The sequence below is a fragment of the Anolis carolinensis genome, chromosome 5 (genome assembly GCF_035594765.1).
Source record: "Anolis carolinensis isolate JA03-04 chromosome 5, rAnoCar3.1.pri, whole genome shotgun sequence".
NCBI lineage: Eukaryota > Metazoa > Chordata > Lepidosauria > Squamata > Dactyloidae > Anolis > Anolis carolinensis.
Window position 1 is genome coordinate 196,513,477 of NC_085845.1, and position 16,944 is coordinate 196,530,420.

At 41.2% G+C, this 16,944-nt stretch overlaps 1 long non-coding RNA gene across 1 annotated transcript; it reads right to left on the reverse strand.

The window, feature by feature from the left end:
* Positions 1-4,498: 4,498 nt before the first annotated feature.
* On the reverse strand, positions 4,499-16,718 carry LOC103278814 (uncharacterized). Its single transcript, XR_506344.3, has 3 exons — positions 15,138-16,718; positions 10,278-10,542; positions 4,499-6,542 (listed from the first exon to the last, which is right to left on the reverse strand). It is a non-coding gene; the product is annotated as an uncharacterized LOC103278814 (long non-coding RNA).
* Positions 16,719-16,944: the final 226 nt, after the last annotated feature.

Sequence of the window (16,944 nt, forward strand, 5' to 3'; positions counted from 1 at the left end):
CCCCTTGCCCCTTCTGACCTTGCACCAGAGCTTCTAGTTCGGGACATACACTGCAATCTTTTGCCTAATGCATTGCCAGAGGGGCTTCCAAATCCTCCCCAGTTTATTCCTTTCCCCAATTTCCTTGTTCCAGTCAAATCTCGATTTTTAACCCACTCCCCCTTCAAAAAAAATTAAAGGGAAAGAATTCTCATCAAGAAGTTCACTCGGGTTGGAGCCTGCCTGCTCTCCAGCCTTTGGTGTTCAGTGAGGTAGAGCGTAATTGGCCGATTCTTCCCAAATGTTGTGTTTGAGACAATAATCCACTCTGTCTCCTCTTAATTAAAGTAAATAACCTGGGCTTACAATAGCCAGTTCAGAAGGGCCTTTTAAGGCCAGGCCCTGGCGCAAGGAGCTAATTGATTTTTCAGATGATAATGGTGTTTACGTTGGGAAAGCCGGGGCCTCCCCCTTCTCGACACCCCCAAATCCAACTTCACTGCTCCTTCTTTAAAAGGACAAAATCTTCCTTGTCCCATGAATATCAAATAGCCACTGCAGCATCACTGCCTCTGACATAAGCAATATTGCTTTCCTCTGTGAAAGAACTTTCAGAGGGGATGGAATGGGATCTAGGAATCTGATGTTTTGTAGCATTTACTATTGTGGATGTCAATTCACTTTTTCAGGTGCACCAATGGCATGTAAAGCTACAGGGATTTAAAGTTATAATGTTGTTGTAAGGTAGATGTGACTTACACCGGTAGGAAATCCATGTCCTCAGTAAAATCATTATTTCCCAACTTTCTAGCACTACAGAAAGCAAAATACAGCCAGCTCTCTGTATGCACTGATTTTAACAATCCATGATTTGAAAAAAATTATAAAGCGAGCCAAAGTCAAACCTTGATTTTGCCATTTTTTATAGGGAACATAATTTTACTAAGGTAAAGGTTTTCCCCTGGCATTAAGTCTAGTTGTGTCCAACTTTGGTTGGTGCTCATCTCCGTTTTTAAGCCGAAGAGTCAACATTGGCTGTAGACATCTCCAAGGTTATGTGCCTGGCATGACTGCGTGGAATGACCAGCATGACTACATGGAGTGGCATTACCTTCTCACCGGAGCAGTGCCTATTGATCTACTCACATTTGCATTTTTTTGAACTGTTAGGTTGGCAGAAGCTGGGGCTAATTGCAGAAGCTCACCCCGCTCCCCGGATATGAACTGCTGACCTTTTGGTCAGCAAGTTCAGCAGCTCAGGAGCTTAAGCCGCTTCACCACCAGGGGCTCCATTTTATTATTATTATTATTATTATTATTATTATTATTAATAATAATAATAATAATAATAATAATAATAATACAGTGCAGGTTGTCCCGGTGGTGATCGGCACATTGGGTGCCGTGCCAAAAGATCTCAGCCAGCATTTGGAAACAATAGACATTGACAAAATTATGATCTGCCAACTGCAAAAGGCCACCCTACTGGGATCTGCACACATCATCCGAAAATACATCACACAGTCCTAAATGCTTGGGAAATGTTTGACTTGTGATTTTGTGATACGAAATCCAGCATATCTATCTTGTTTGCAGTGTCATAATAAAATAATACTTTATTCTTATAACTTGCCCCATCTCCCCAAGGGGACTCGGGGCGGCTTACAAAGGGACCATGCCCAAACAATATAAAAATACAACAGTAAAAACTCCATTGTATATAACAGGACTTGATCATCCACAGATTTTGGTATCCAAGGGGGGTCCCTGGAACCAACCCATAGCAGCTACCAGGGGTCTATGTATTTGAAACCATGCATACCTACAACTATTGTATGTGTTTGCATTCTGTTGGTTAACTTTGCCTGCTTTTTTTTTTTTTTTTTTTTTTTTTGAGGACTAAACAGTATCTCTAAATTTGAGTTGGTTTCATGGCTGGGCAGAGATTCTTGATTGGGAGAAAGCCAGGACATATACTCCAGTCTTGCTACTCAGCTACATCCTGGAATAAACAGGGGCGATGATACCCCCAAATAAGAATTCTGCCTCCCTTCAAACCCCAAATTTCTAGTGCTATAAAAAGTAAAACACTGAAAATGGTTCAACCTTAAAAAAAAAACTCTTGCATATGCTATGTTTGTATTTCTTTGGCCACTTTGTCAGCTCTTTTTTTTCTTTAGGTGCCTACACAGTATTTCTAAATGCTCAACTGAACTTTTAAGTTATTGAAAAAAGTTACAATTTGAGATCTATAGAAAAAAATCATTTGGGGATGCAAATTTCGTATTTATGGGGGCAATGTTCTCAGTTTCCACATACACTCCATGTAGGTACACTTTTGAAAATGGTATTTTGAAAAAAAAATCACGTCAGGAGGGACTTTAGAAATTGCAAGTTGCTTCTGGTGTGAGAGAATTGGCTGTCTGCAAGGACGTTGCCCAAGGAACGCTTGGATGTTTTACCAACCTGTGGGAGGCTTCTCTCATGTCCCTGCATGGGAAGCTGGAGCTGACAGATGGGAGCTCACCCCGTTCCCTGGATTCAAACTGTCCACAAACTTTCTGTCAGCAGTCCTGCCGGCATAAGGGTTTAACCCATTGCACCACTGGGGGCTCCAACAGGGCAGTAAACTTCCCATTATTTTCTGATCTCACCAGCGACAACTATGCGTCTGTGCTTAACATTCACACTAAAAAATTATTGTGATGTTATTTCACTTTAACTGCCACAATTCCATCCTTTGAAATCCTGGACTTTGTAGTTCGATGAGTCAGAGAATCCGATTGTTGAAAGAAACCCCAAAGGCCATCCAGCCCAACCCGATTCTTCAATGTAAGAATACACAAAGTACTGCCAAGAGAAAACCATCTAAAAATCACCAAAAAAGGAGATTCCACCACACTCTAAGGTTACCTTTTCCTTTCTCATGCAGCTCTTTCTATCAGGAAATTCTTCCTAATTTTATTTATTTCTCATGCCAGAAGCAAATTGAGAATACAGTTATAATGTATAGAAAACCTACAAACAATAAAGAATACGGCTCCTACAATTATTCTTCCTAATATTCTGCTGGAAAATCTTTCCCTGCAATTTGAATCCATTGCTCTATTGTGTCCTAGGGCCCTTTTACACTGTCATATAATCCAGATTATCAAAGCAGATAATCCACATTATCTGCGTTGAACTGGATTATATGAGACTACACTGCCATATAATCCAGTTCAAAGAAGATAATCTGGATTTTATAGAGCTGTGTAGAAGGGGCCACAGAGTCTCAGCCTTAGAGAAAAGCAAAGGCAAACTGCACTTCAAGCAATCTTGCCATGAAAACTCTATAACGCTATAATACCAGATCCACGCTGCATAATGTTAGCAATTTGGCATCACTTTAATTGCTATAACTTCATCTTATGGAAACCTAGGATATGCCTCGTCTCTAGGCAGGGCCGGCCCAAGGAAATTTTCAAGTGTAAGCGAAACAGGATTTTGGTGCCCCCCCCCAAAAAAAACCCCAATCACCGAGAAATAAAAGGTAGAAGGTAGAGGTGAATAGAATGGATAAAAGAGTTTACCTTACAACCAGAAGTTTATTAACAACCTAATGGGAGAAGGCGAGGGCGGGCTGCGGGGAAGGAGGCCGAGGAGGAGGAGGAGGGGAAGATGGCGGCCGCCTCGCCTCAGGCCTGGTCTGTGTTCGTGAGGCGGGAAGGCGGCGGATGGCGCAGAGAAGGGAGAGAGAAGAGAGGTCTGTGGAGAGAGGGAGGGAGGCTCGCTCGAGGTGCCCGATAGATAGATAGATAGATAGATAGATAGGTGCCAGATAGCCCATTTTGCCCTTAGTCTACAAACTAAGGGCAAAATGGCCTATCTGTGCCGTGCCCGTGCACACAGCACAGATAGCCCATTTGGCCCTTACCTCCTGGTCGCGGCCGCCGATCGCCCGGGCGATCGGCGGCCGCGACCAGGAAGTAAGGGCTAAATGGGCTATCTGTGCTGTGCGCATGCGCACAGCACAGATAGGCCATTTTGCCCTTAGTTTGTAGACTAAGGGCAAAATGGCCTATCTGTTCTGAGCGGTTTGGCGCGGGCGCGGGGATCGAAGCCCCGCGCCAACAGCGGAGGCGTCGGTGGCGCTACGGGCCGCTATCAACGCCTCGACAGCGCCCCTAGCGGCCATCGCCCAAGGCGGCCGCGTCAGCGGCCTCTTATAATCAACCGGCCCTGTCTCTAGGTTTCCACCAGAAAAACAAGCTTGCTCCCACTTGAATGTGGCATCCTTTCAAATATTTAAACATGGTTATCATGTCATGCTGACATTTCTAAATGTCTCTCTTTTACCTGCCAGCCCTAGGACTCCACTGGATGGACTGATGTCTGTTAAAGTGGAATAATAGTGCAATATTTGTGTAATATTCAAACATTCAAATCACCACACCAAGAAGATAGAAAACAGAATTTTCAATCAGGCAGAAGATTTGAGACATTATACAATCACAGCCATTCAACTATTTTTGTTGCATCTTTATTATTTGAAATATAGAAACAGTGCTTGTAGAATTCATTGGAATAATAACTTTGGGATTCAAACAGAGGTAACTTGCCTTTAAAAGGAGGTGTGCGGCACCATTTGTGTCTCTGTTTCAGCTAGCCGAATATCTTGCGGCCAGCCTGCACTCACCTACATGTTTGTGTGATTGAATCTTTCCACTGAAATGCACAACTGTCTTATCCAGCATAGTATTTTCCCAATAAAATCCAATAACAAAGCAGTAATCCCCAGGTATCTTATAATTAAGACTGAGCACAGCCATTTAATTGATGGCTGAAAGGGCCGCCACCATTTGTGGTCTGATCTACCCCAGGACAAAGGCTTTCGCAGCACGGTCTCTATTTCTGGCCTTTTGCCCATGCCCACCGGGCACGGTTTCCACCGAGTGAATCCTAGATGGAGATTCCAAAACCTTCTCTTTGTAGAAGGAAGAGAAGGCTGCTCCATCATCCGCATTAACTCCTGCCGTCGTGGTCTTTCTGACTCTTAAAAAAAAAAACAGTAAGATTTTGTGCAAAGGAAAAAAAGAAGAAGAAGCAAGAGACGAAAATTAAAGCCGGGGGGATATGAGAAAGTGGGGGGAAAGAGGAGAGAGAGAATGAGGGGAAAGAAGGGGGGAGAAGAAACGTGAGGCAGAGATTGTGGCCAGCTTCACAAATTGGCACAGGCTTATCAACAGCATTTCATGGTTTTCTGGAACTCTTTCAAAGGGAACTTGCCTTTGTTGCGCGACGGCTTAAGCTTTTCTGATATTTAAAGCTATGCTTAAAAGTTTATGAAAATTACTTCTTAGTTTTTCCTCTCGGTCTCTTACAAACCGCCAGTGCCTTCCCTTCTGTTTATTCGTCCTCGGCACAACTTTGTTCTTTTCGGTTCCCAGTTTCACTGTGGCAAGCTGCCTGTTCTCTTCTTCTCCGTCTTTCCCATGGGTTTTGGAAAATTGTGGAGAAGGAAAAGATTGGAGGTGGGGGTCATCATGCCATTTCCTGGGGAAAAGGTATCCAAGATGCCAAACCTATTTGGAAAACAGACTTTAGCACTTCGGATAGTTTCTCAAATGTTTGGCCCAACACTTCACATGGATTCACTGACTCACTAATATGAAACTGAAAAAGCCAACAATATTTCCCGTTTTGAGCAGTCAAATGTCATCAAGAAGCCATGCAAAGAGCAGCAGAAATCCAGTTCATGGTCCCCAGGATCTGAAAATGAGAGATACAATGCTCCTTTGCTTGGAGGTTCAATTCTTAATCTGTGAACCATTCCATGGATGGGTTTCAGAGGCCCATCAAACTAGAGAGAAAAGAATTTGTTGCTATTTTATTCTCCATGTTTCTTTGAAAATTGTGTTTCAATGCAATTCCACAGCTTTCATCAGATTCCCAGTGATATCCATGACCAAAAACAGGTTAAAACAACTGCATCAGGATATCAAGTTTAACATAACTAACCTCCATGAAAACCTATGCCAACACCACAATTTGTGGTCAAATGCAAGACAAGATTTGTTTGTTTATTTATTTTATTTCCCATATTTATATCCCACCCTTCTCACCCCAAAGGGGGGCTCAAGGTGGCCTCACAACCGGAAGCAATTCAATGCCCAACGTACAAATTCCATAAATAACTATTCAAATTAAAATCAAACATTAAAACATAAATTATTAAAACAGCTATTAAAATCACATGTTCAAAATCGTAGTCCAGAATCAGTCCATTAGTCAACACTTTAAAAGTTCTCAATTATTACACTGCTGTAATTATTGCTCAAATGCATGGTCCCATATCCATGTCTTAATTTTTTTTCTTAAAAGACAGGATGGAGGGGGCTGTTCTGATTTCATTGGGGAGGGAGTTCCACAGAAGAGGGGCCACCACTGAGAAGGCCCTGTCTCTCATCTTTACCAGTTGTGCTTGTGAACGTGGTGAGACCAAGAAGAGGGCCTCCCCCGATGATCTTAACCTCCAAAGTGGTTATTAAGTTTTCAGATGGCATATTTTCTGGGCTTTATTCCTGAAGAAAGAGAGAGTATTTTTTTTGTTAGAACAATGATGGTTGGATCTCAACCTGAACATTATTATATGTCCTGTTTATTACTTTCTTAGATTATTACTAGACAAGCATAGACCCATTGAAGCAACTGGATATGCCTGACTGTTGACTTGTCATTCAGCAATTCTTTTGGTGGGTTTAGTCTTGGTGGTATGTATAATTTCTGAGTATGGATGTGAAAGCTGAACTATGAAGAAAGCTGACTCTAAGAAAATAAACTCATTTGAAAGATGTTGTTTTGTAACAGTTCGGTGAATACTGCATAATGCTTATCAAATCAAATGAATGGGTCTTGAACTCTCACTAGGTTTCCCTCTGACGTTAAGTCCAGTCGTGACTGACTCTGGGGGTTGGTGCTCATCTCCATTTCTAGGCCAAAGAGCTGGCATTGTCCATAGACATCTCCAAGGTCATGTGGCAGGCATGGAGCGCTTCCCGCCAGAGCGGTACCTATTAATCTACTCACATGTGCATGTTTTCGAACTGCTAGGTTGGCAGGAGCTGGGGCTAACCGGGCGCTCATTCAACTCCCGGAACTTGAACCTGGGACCTTTTGGTCCGCAAGTTCAGCAGCTCAGCGCCTTAACACACTGTGAGATGTCAAGGTGAATCAATTCAATTGCAGCTGTTGTGTTTTGGACATACTGTTGAAAAGGAAGATAATGCTAGGTAGAGAAGAGAGTACGATGGGAAAGAGAGAGACCGCACTATAGGTGGAAAGGTTCAGTTAGGAAAGCCATATCCCTAAGTCCACAAGATCTGAACAGTCAGTTGATGGCCAAGGATCTTAGAGGTCTTTCATTCATAGGGTCACTATGACTCAAAGTTGACTTAACAAGGAAACAACAAACGGTCCTTGATGTTAACCGAGTAAGATTCCAGCCATTCTGCTTTTGCAGTGTTCACTGCAGATCTTTCCACACCTTTTCACAACTAGAAAGTTCAACTAATACTAATCTACCTTCACAATGTTGTCAATGGTTGACTCTAGCTTTCATGACAACTGAAGAAAATAAATCCTCCTCATCAATGAGTTTGAAGAAGCATAACCAGAATTAGGGATAGCACCAAACAAGGTAATCAGCAATGAGCAGCTTCTTCCAGAACTTATTTACAATAAGAACCTTTGACAGTGGAATCAACCACCTCAGAGGGCAGTGGTCTCTCTTCCTTTGGAGGTCTTTCAATTCAAGATAGATGGGCATCTTTTAGGGCAACTTAGTTGTGTATTCCTGCATGGCAGGAGGTTGGACTAGATGATTCTTGTGGATCCTTCCAACTCTAAGATTTGGCAGGAAGTCATAGGGAGGAGGGAGCAAGCTTGTTTTCTGCTGCCCTGGAGACTAGGACGCAGAACAATGGCTTCAAACCACAGGAAAGGAGATTCCACCTGAACATCAGGAAGAACTTCCCCACTGTGAGAGCTGTTCAGCAGTGGAACTCTCTCTCCTGGACAGTGGTGGAGGCTCCTTCTTTGGAGGCTTTTAAGCAGAGGCTGCATGGCCATCTGTCTGGGGTGCTTTGAATGCGATTTCCTGCTTCTTGGCAGGGGGTTGGACTGGATGGCCCATGAGGTCTCTTCCAACTCTATTATTCTATGATTCTATGATTTCTAGGATTTACTATTATTCTAAAGGAGAGCTTTGATATTCCTCATACACATTTAGCACAGGGATAACAAGCCAGGCAGTAGGCAGACCTATCAGTATCAGAATCTTACCCATTGTGGTAAAATGGATTGTGTTTCCCTTTAAATTAGAGCAATTTCTTTTCTAAATCTGAACCTAAGCATATAAATTAGCAAGTGTAAATTTTATGCACATCTGTGTCTCTTTATTCATCTTTTTTTGGCAATGCCTAAGTGCTTATGTTACCCAAGGCAGAAAAAAATGCTGCCAAGCTCTCTCACTATCACTGAATCACTGAATAATAAGTGGGGAAAGGGGTGTTTTCTCTCCTGTTTTTCATAGAACTAGACAGAGGCAGTGAGAGCGCTGGTTTAAATGGAGCAGTATATATGCTCTGGAATTTAGTCTGAACTAAACGGATTCAAAACTTTACAATACCTTACATTTTTCCCTGTTTGAATTCATTTGGTTACTTTTGGCCCAGCTCTCTCATCCATTAAGGTCATTTCAGATTCTAATTTTGTCCTCTGGGGCATTGGCCATGCCTCCATACTTGGTGTCATCTGCCAAATTGAGAAGCATCCCCTCTCTTCCATCATCCAAGCCATTGATAAAGAGGTTGAATAGCACTGGGCCCAGGGCAGAACTCTGTGCAAGTCAATGACTGGGTCCCAATGTATAACCTCAGTTGCAATGCACAGTTGCAATGTGCGGTGTAAAGCTATAATATCCTATGTTGCTGTGTGTACAATGCTGATTCCACCACTATCAGCTGCATATGTTGTATGTGTTATGGTGGATGATTTTCCCTTCCCATGTCTAGTGCCACTAATGCATATATCATCTTCAAATAGTGTTGAACACCCTTGGAAGAGGAGGAGGAATGTGAGGAGAAGGAAAAAGAGACCCCCCAAGATACAGATAAAGCCCTCCCAACAAATAGCCATCCAGCTTCAGTTCAAAAACCTCCAGAGAAGGAGACTCTAATCGATTCCCAGGAGTCTATACTTCACTAGAGTTGGAAGAGACCCCCCAAATGGCATCTAGTTGGAAGAGACCCCAAAGGGCATCAACCAGGCAAGAAGACACTGTCAAAGCCCTCCCAACAGTTGGCCATCCAGCCTCTGTTTAAAAACCTCCAGAGAGGATTCATCACTACAGAAGTGGAAGGCCGATGCTGTTCAAGTGCAGGTACACTATAACTTTTATAATTTGCACAGTTTGCCGATTGAATTGGAGTAATTAAATTGATCAACTAAACTAAAATGGGCATGTTTCTAATTAAGAAAATCTGTTGGCAAAGATGTTTGTGATGAACCATACAAAGCTGCTAGAGATGAAACTACACAAGTGTTAACTGTAATACATAAGAAGTATAAAGGAAAACATTTCCAAACTTTGTTTATACAGTAAAGATTATATGATATGTATAACTGTATAATATATATTGTATAAAACTCTTAAAAGGGGTTGGCTTAACCTCCGGTTTGCTGGTAAAACTGAATTACTGTGTTATGAAAGGATGCATGTCTAAAAAGTGTGTCACCAACATGAAATGTTTGGAAAGCTCTGATCTAATGTATAGTTTAATAATTCAAATGTTGTGCACTGTGGGTGGGTGGATAGTCAGATGAACAGACAGATAGGGTTTGTCTGAATTGCAGCATTAGTGCAGTTTGACACCACTTTAACTGCTATGGCTCAATGCTATGGCATCCTGGGAGCTGTAGTTTACAAGGTCTTTAGCCTTCTCTGCCAAAGAGTGCTCATGCTTAACCAAACTATAAATCCCAGGATTCCATAGCACTGTGCCCTGTCTGTTAAAAATTGTGACAACCTGCATAATTCTATAGTATAGAATAGATACCCCTTAGATATATTTAGATGTTAAAGTTCCTCCAAGTTCTATTGGTGTTTATTTTTTCCAAGGGCTTTGCTGAAGAAGGTCACAAGGAAGTGGTTACTGATCCAGTTTGACAATATCTGACATACAATTTCTCCCTGCATGAAACTCTTTTATGTGGGCCAAACCTGGTCCACTTTTGTAAAAGAGGTTGCATTAACATACCCTGTATTTTGCAGAAACTTGTTCTTCTGGTACTAGAAGATCAGGGGGTCATAAGAAGACTTTGAAGTGAGGAAAGAACATGACTGGGAGAAATAATTGTTATGATGTTATCTCTATTTTCCTTGCCCAAGGAAGGGTTTGGAAGGTTCCTCCAGGTGGTCAAGGGTCCCAGTAAAAACTATTTTGTTCATATCAATGGTTTCCATTCCCACATACAGATCACCGGAGGCTGACCATGAAACAGCTCTGGAGAATCCCAAGATTCCTAAAGAGAAGATATTAGTCAAATCCATAAATCTGCAAAAGTTAAATTCACACGAGTGGAGAACTGACTGTATTTGTCTACAGGATTTGTCTAGGGCCCTCATTTTTAGTGGCAAAAATCAAAAGGTATTGGTAAAGTTAGCTAGCAGTGCCTTGTCCTTTCACATGCCAAACTCAACACCCCTAATCATGCCATTAAAATAGTAAAATAAATATCAACTACAATTACTCAGGGGTTGGCCTTAAGTTTTTTAGAAATCACGTCTAAGAAAGGAAAATAGTTACACAGAGAGAGACATCACACACAAATACATATTCATCCTTTGCAGCTGAACAGGTGGAAATCGAAACATTTTGCACTTGATATATATTTTGAGGTTTTGTTTATTCATTTTGAGTGAATCCTTGAGTGAAGGATTTCATTTTGTTTATTCATCCTTGAGTGAATAGAAATATGGTCTCTCCTGTTTGTTTCTGTTTGGCATTGGGGTTCTGTCTTATTCAGACAGAATTTTTTTGGATTCATAGAGCAAAACTCTAACAGCCAGTGGCCTCCACTTTGAGAATAATAGCATCACCCACAACAAAAGCCAATACATTAAGTACATCCACACTGTAGAATTAATAGAGTTTGACACCACGTTCACTGCCATGGCTCAATGCTATGAAATCATGGGAATGGTAGTTTAACAACTCTCCAGATGCCGAAGATGAAAAAAGAGAAGACCTTTACCTTTGTCTGTCTATTGTATGTCGTTGTTCACTGTTTAAAGGCATTGAATGTTTGCCTTATATGTGCATTCTGTAGTCCCTCCGGGGAGATAAAGCAGAATATAAATAAAGTGTATTATTATTATTATTATTATTATTATTATTATTATTATTATTATTATTATTATTATTGGGTTGTTGTATGTCTTTCGGGCTGTGTGGCCATGTTCCAGAAGCATTCTCTCCTGACGTTTCGCCCACATCTATGGCAGGCATCCTCAGAGGTTGTGAGGTATGGAGAAAACTAAGCAAAGAGGTTAATATATATCTGTGGGAAGTCTAGGGTGAGAGAGGTCAGTGTGAATGTTGTGTAGTTAATCACTTTAATTAGCATTGAAAAGCTTATCTGCTGTCTTCTTCCTGCCTCTGGGGCATCCTTTGTTTAGAGTCGTTAACTGCCCTTGGTTGATTCATGTCTGGAAATCCTCTGTTTTCAGAGTATTGCTTTTTATTTACTGTTCTGATTTTTGAGTTTTTTAATACTGGTAGCCAGATTTTGTTCATTTTTATGGTTTCTTCCTTTCTGTTGAAGTTGTCCACATGCTTGTGGATTTCAATGGCTTCTCTGTGTAGTCTGACATGATAGTTGTTAGAATGGTCCAGCATTTTTGTGTTCTCAAATAGTATTCTGTGTCCAGGCTGGTTCATCAAATGCTCTGCTATGGCTGATTTCTCTGGTTGAATTAGTCTGCAGTGCCTTTCATGTTCTTTGACTCTTGTTTGGGCAATGCTGCGTTTGGTGGTCTCTTCTGCAGGAGTCTACCGGATACCATGCAGCTGTGGACAAGTCTACATAGGGACCACCAAACGCAGCGCCCAAACAAGAGTCAAAGATATATTAACCTCTTTGCTTAGTTTTCTCCATACCTCACAACCTCTGAGGATGCCTGCCATAGATGTGGGCGAAACGTCAGGAGAGAATGCTTCTGGAACATGGCCACACAGCCCGAAAGACATACAACAACCCTGTGATCCCGGCCATGAAAGCCTTCGACAACACATTATTATTATTATTATATCTTTCTCTGCCAAATTGTGCCTCAACAAATAGAATTGGGCCTAGACATTAAAGTGGTATCAAACTATGTTAATTCCACAATGTACAGCTAGCCGTCACCACTTACTATACAGCTCAGTTTCATCCTTAGCAACTGAAAAGGGCAGAAGTCAATGTTTTCTCTCAATAAACATTTTAAAGTTCTATTTAGCTATATATAGTTTGCATCAGCAAAAAAGCTTATGCAATTCTAGGCTTCATCAACAGGAGTCCAATGTCAGGATCAAGGAAATTCATTGTACTGCTATTCTGGTTTAGTTGGACCTCATCTGGAATATGGATCTGGTTGTTGGCACCACAGTTTAAGAAGGATAGTAACTGGATGGTTTTCAGAGTAGAGAGAATCCAAGATGGTATGGGAAGTAGCTTGCAGAAGATAATAGCAAATTACAGGAAAGGAGACTTTATTTAAACTTAATTCTAAGAGTTGTCTGTCATTGGGAAAAGGCTGCCTTGTAGGGTGGCAGACTCTTCTTCGAAGGACCTTAAACAAAGATTGAGTGGGCATCTTATCTTTTGGAAGTACTTTAGTTATGCGTTCTGGCATGACAGACACTTAAGACTAGATGGCCCATCTGATTCCTTCTAACTCCATGATTCTATCATTTTACTGGCAGTATTTCACTCTGAGAGTTTTCCCCTCCTACATGAGTCAATAGTGTAATGCACCAAGGCTATTCTAGGCTGTATAAATAAGAGCACAGTGCCTATATCAGAATGAAGAAGGCGGGGCCGGGAAGACATCTTTCCACCATGTCTCCTGTATCAATTTAATGATATAATGATATATAATAATATTATACTATACTAATATTATAATACATTGTATATACATTTAATATTAATAATATTATGATGTAATACAATGTAATAATAATTATAATTCACTATTATAATTGTATATTTATATTACATGCAATATTACTAATAATATTGTGATATAGTTGTATAATATAATATATTGTATGTATATATACTTGTAAACCGCCCTGAGTCCCCTTCGGGGTGAGAAGGGCGGTATATAAATGTCGCAAATAAATAAATAAATAAATATATCAAGGGAAGTCATAGTCCCACTCTGTTCTGCTTGGGTTAAACCTCACCTGAATAACCCTCTGTCCAGTTCTAGGCAAAGCCAGGCTGTGGGGCTGGGCTGTGGCGCAGGCTGGTTAGTAGCCAGCTGCAATAAATCACTCTGGCCAAGAGGTCATGAATTCGAGGCCAGCCCGTGGTGGAATGAGCACCCGACAATTAAAATAATAAATAGCCCCTGCTCGTTGCTGACCTAAGCAACCCGAAAGATAGTTGCATCTATCAAGTAGGAAATTTAGGTACCATTTATATGTGGGGAGGCTAATTTAACTAATTTACGACACCCTAAAAAAATCGTCCAGCAAGCGTTTGGAATGAGGAAGTTGCCGTTGCGGTGGATGGTGAAGCAGCTGCTCCCGCTGTGGCCGGAATTGAGCATACCCTCAGGAAGCTGGAGAAGTTTGGATTGCCTCTATGTCTGTCTCTGTTCTATGTGTATATGGCATTGAATGTTTGCCAATTATGTGTATATTGTGATCCGCCCTGAGTCCCCTTTGGGGTGAGAAGGGCGGAATATAAATACTGAAAATAAATAATAAATAAATAAAGCAATTCAAGAAGGAGATGGACAAAGTGGAAGGTGTCCAGTGAAGGGAGACCAAAAGGGTCAAAAGTTTCAAAACCAAGCCCTTTGAGTAGTGGCTGAGAGAGCTGGGTGAAGAAAAAGACTAGGATATGGAACAATGAAGTCAAATTGCAGGAAAAGAGATTTCACATAAGCATTAGGAAGAATATCTTGATGGTGAGAGCTGTTCAACAGTGGAATATGCTGCCTGGGAGCATGGTAAACTCTCTTTTGTTGAAGGTTTTAAAGCAGAGGCTGGATGCCTATCTGTCAGGGATGCTTTGATTATATGTTCCTGCCTGGTAGGAGGTTGGACTGGATGTCCTTGTGGTCTCCCCCAACTCTAGGATTGCCTTCCTCTGAGGCTGAGAGAGTGTGACATGGCCAAAGTCACACAGTGGGTTTTGGGGCCAAGCAAAAATTCAAACCCCAACCTTCAAACAAACAACCCTACAGCTATAACAGAGTGCTTTCTGCTTCTGGCTGTTGTTTCCAGACAAAGTTTCCACTAAGCTTTTGCTAGAAGTTCAAGCATTTGATTTCTGAGCCCACCAATGGGAGGGGGGGGGAAGACAGGAGAAAAGCAGAAGGAAGATGAAGAAAAAGCAAGAAATGCAGCACGAAAGAAAGATCAATCACTAATCCCCCTAAAGTAACTCTTTGTGGGCAGCACGTCTAAGTTTAGAAATCAAAACCTAGAACAAACAAGAGAGCCTGACGCATAAATTATTTGCCTTTTTGGGGAACATGTTGAGCTGCTGGTGCTTTTCCTTTCTTTGTTTGTTTGTCTTTTTTGCACTCCAATATATCCCTTTCCCATTTCAAACCAAGGGTCAAAGTCTTCCGTGGCAACAGACTATAGACAGGCCAAGGTGTTCACTCCAGGGCAAACCGGAGATTTTTCTATCTCCCCTGACATTGTGCGTTTTACCTAACACAATTAATTCTGAGCACATCAGCAGTGGGTGCGTTTTCCACCTCCTCCTTCCCCTGTTTGCTTTGTGTTTATTTCTGATTCAGTTATCACTAAAATACACATTTTAATTATATTGTAGGAGATTCAAACTTCCTTTGCTTTGAACATGCTCATAAACAGTTCCGTTCAGCATACCTTCGCCGGAGCCTCGGAAAATCCTTGCCGAATACAGAGTGTGTTTCTTGCAACCCGATCCACAACCAAACGGAGACAAAAGTGCTCGGATTTAAGCTCGTTTAATGCCTTTGAAATTAACGGCACCAAAATCATCTTAAAACCCCAGTATGTTGACCTAACTGAGCTGCAGGTCTAAACAGACACGTGGTGTCTTTAAAACTTTAGAGATATTCCCAGGGGGTGGGAGGCAAAATAGCTGTAGTGTTCAGGAGTAAATTATTGTTGAAACAGCATGCTTCTAGTCCTCAGGACTGCAGGGAGATGTTTGAAGGGACAACAGATAAAGGTAGAAAACAAAAAAAGGAGCAAATGGGGTTCAAGAGAAGGCATAACATGAGAAGTGCTGCATTCAACACGTATGGGATGCATCTACTCTGTAGAATTAATGCAGTTTGACACAATTTCAACCAGATAACTAGGAGCCCCCAATGGCACAATGGGTTAAACCCTTGTGCCAGCAGGACTGCTGATCTGAAGGTTGCTGGTTCGAATCCAGGGAGAGTGAGGATGAGCTCCCTCTGTCAGCTCCAGCTCCCCATGCAGGAACACGAGAGAAGCCTCCCACAAAAATGGTAAAACATGAAAAACATCTGGGGATTCCTTGGGCAATGTCTTTGCAGACGGCCAATTCTCTCACACCAGAAGCAACTTGCAGTTTCTCAAATTCGCTCCTGACATGGAAAAAAATAACTTTAGACACTGTATTTATTCCAGTCTAACACCTGATTTGATTAATATTAGTCACAGAGGGATCTGGCCTTTTATATTTTATTTAATTTCCCCATATTTTAATACATATTAAAATATATATTAAGCAGGGCAGTCATGAAAACCGGTTGTTGTTATTTATTTGTTTGTTTGTTTGTTAGTTTGTTTATACCCCACTTTATCTCTCCTGAAGAGAGCGCAGCTCCATAGATTACTATGCATTGATAGAGATATGAAAATCGCTGAGTGGTTTGCACACACATACAAACACAAAAATATATTAATACAAAATATAAAATTAAAACGATAAAATAATGCTATAGATGTGAGCGAAACTTCAGGAGAGAATGCTTCTGGAACATAGCCATACAGCCCAGAAAACTCAAAACAAACCAGTGATTCCGACCATGAAAGCCTTCAACAACACATTAATTTCAAATACTTCAAAAGTGAGTACAGTATAACCCCCATATCAACATGAGATCATTCTTGAATTTAACATGGAAAGAGGAAATTAAGTATTTTGGAGACTGCTAGACATAAGCATACAATTGCCCTGTAAAACCTAGAAAATTTTAGAAAGTTGCTAGATCCTCCAGGGTCAGTCTGTGGTTATTTCCAGAAAAAGCACCCCATAGAATACCTGAAGGACTTGGAAAATATCTAGAGAAAACATATTTTGGTGGATAGAGATAGGGAACACTCCAAGTACTGGTTCCATAGATACAGTGGTAAGATTATATAGAAATAAGGTCAGAGAAGCAGTCATTATTAGCTGGGGGAAGCTTTCATAAATGAGTATGTGTTCAAAACATACTTAAATAGTTTCTTCCTCCTTCACCACATGAAAATAATGTTCTTTTGGGTAGTTGCCATTGCTGCTAGACATGGACAAGTTATTGAATAGCCAACAACATCTCCATCAGATATTTTGGGAGTCAACTAGATATACATACTAGAATGTGGTCTGTTATGTAGTCTGAATCAATAGTACCTTCTCCCACCCCCACAAAAAAAAATTCTCAAACATGGTTGGGTAGATGGTGTGACTGCACAG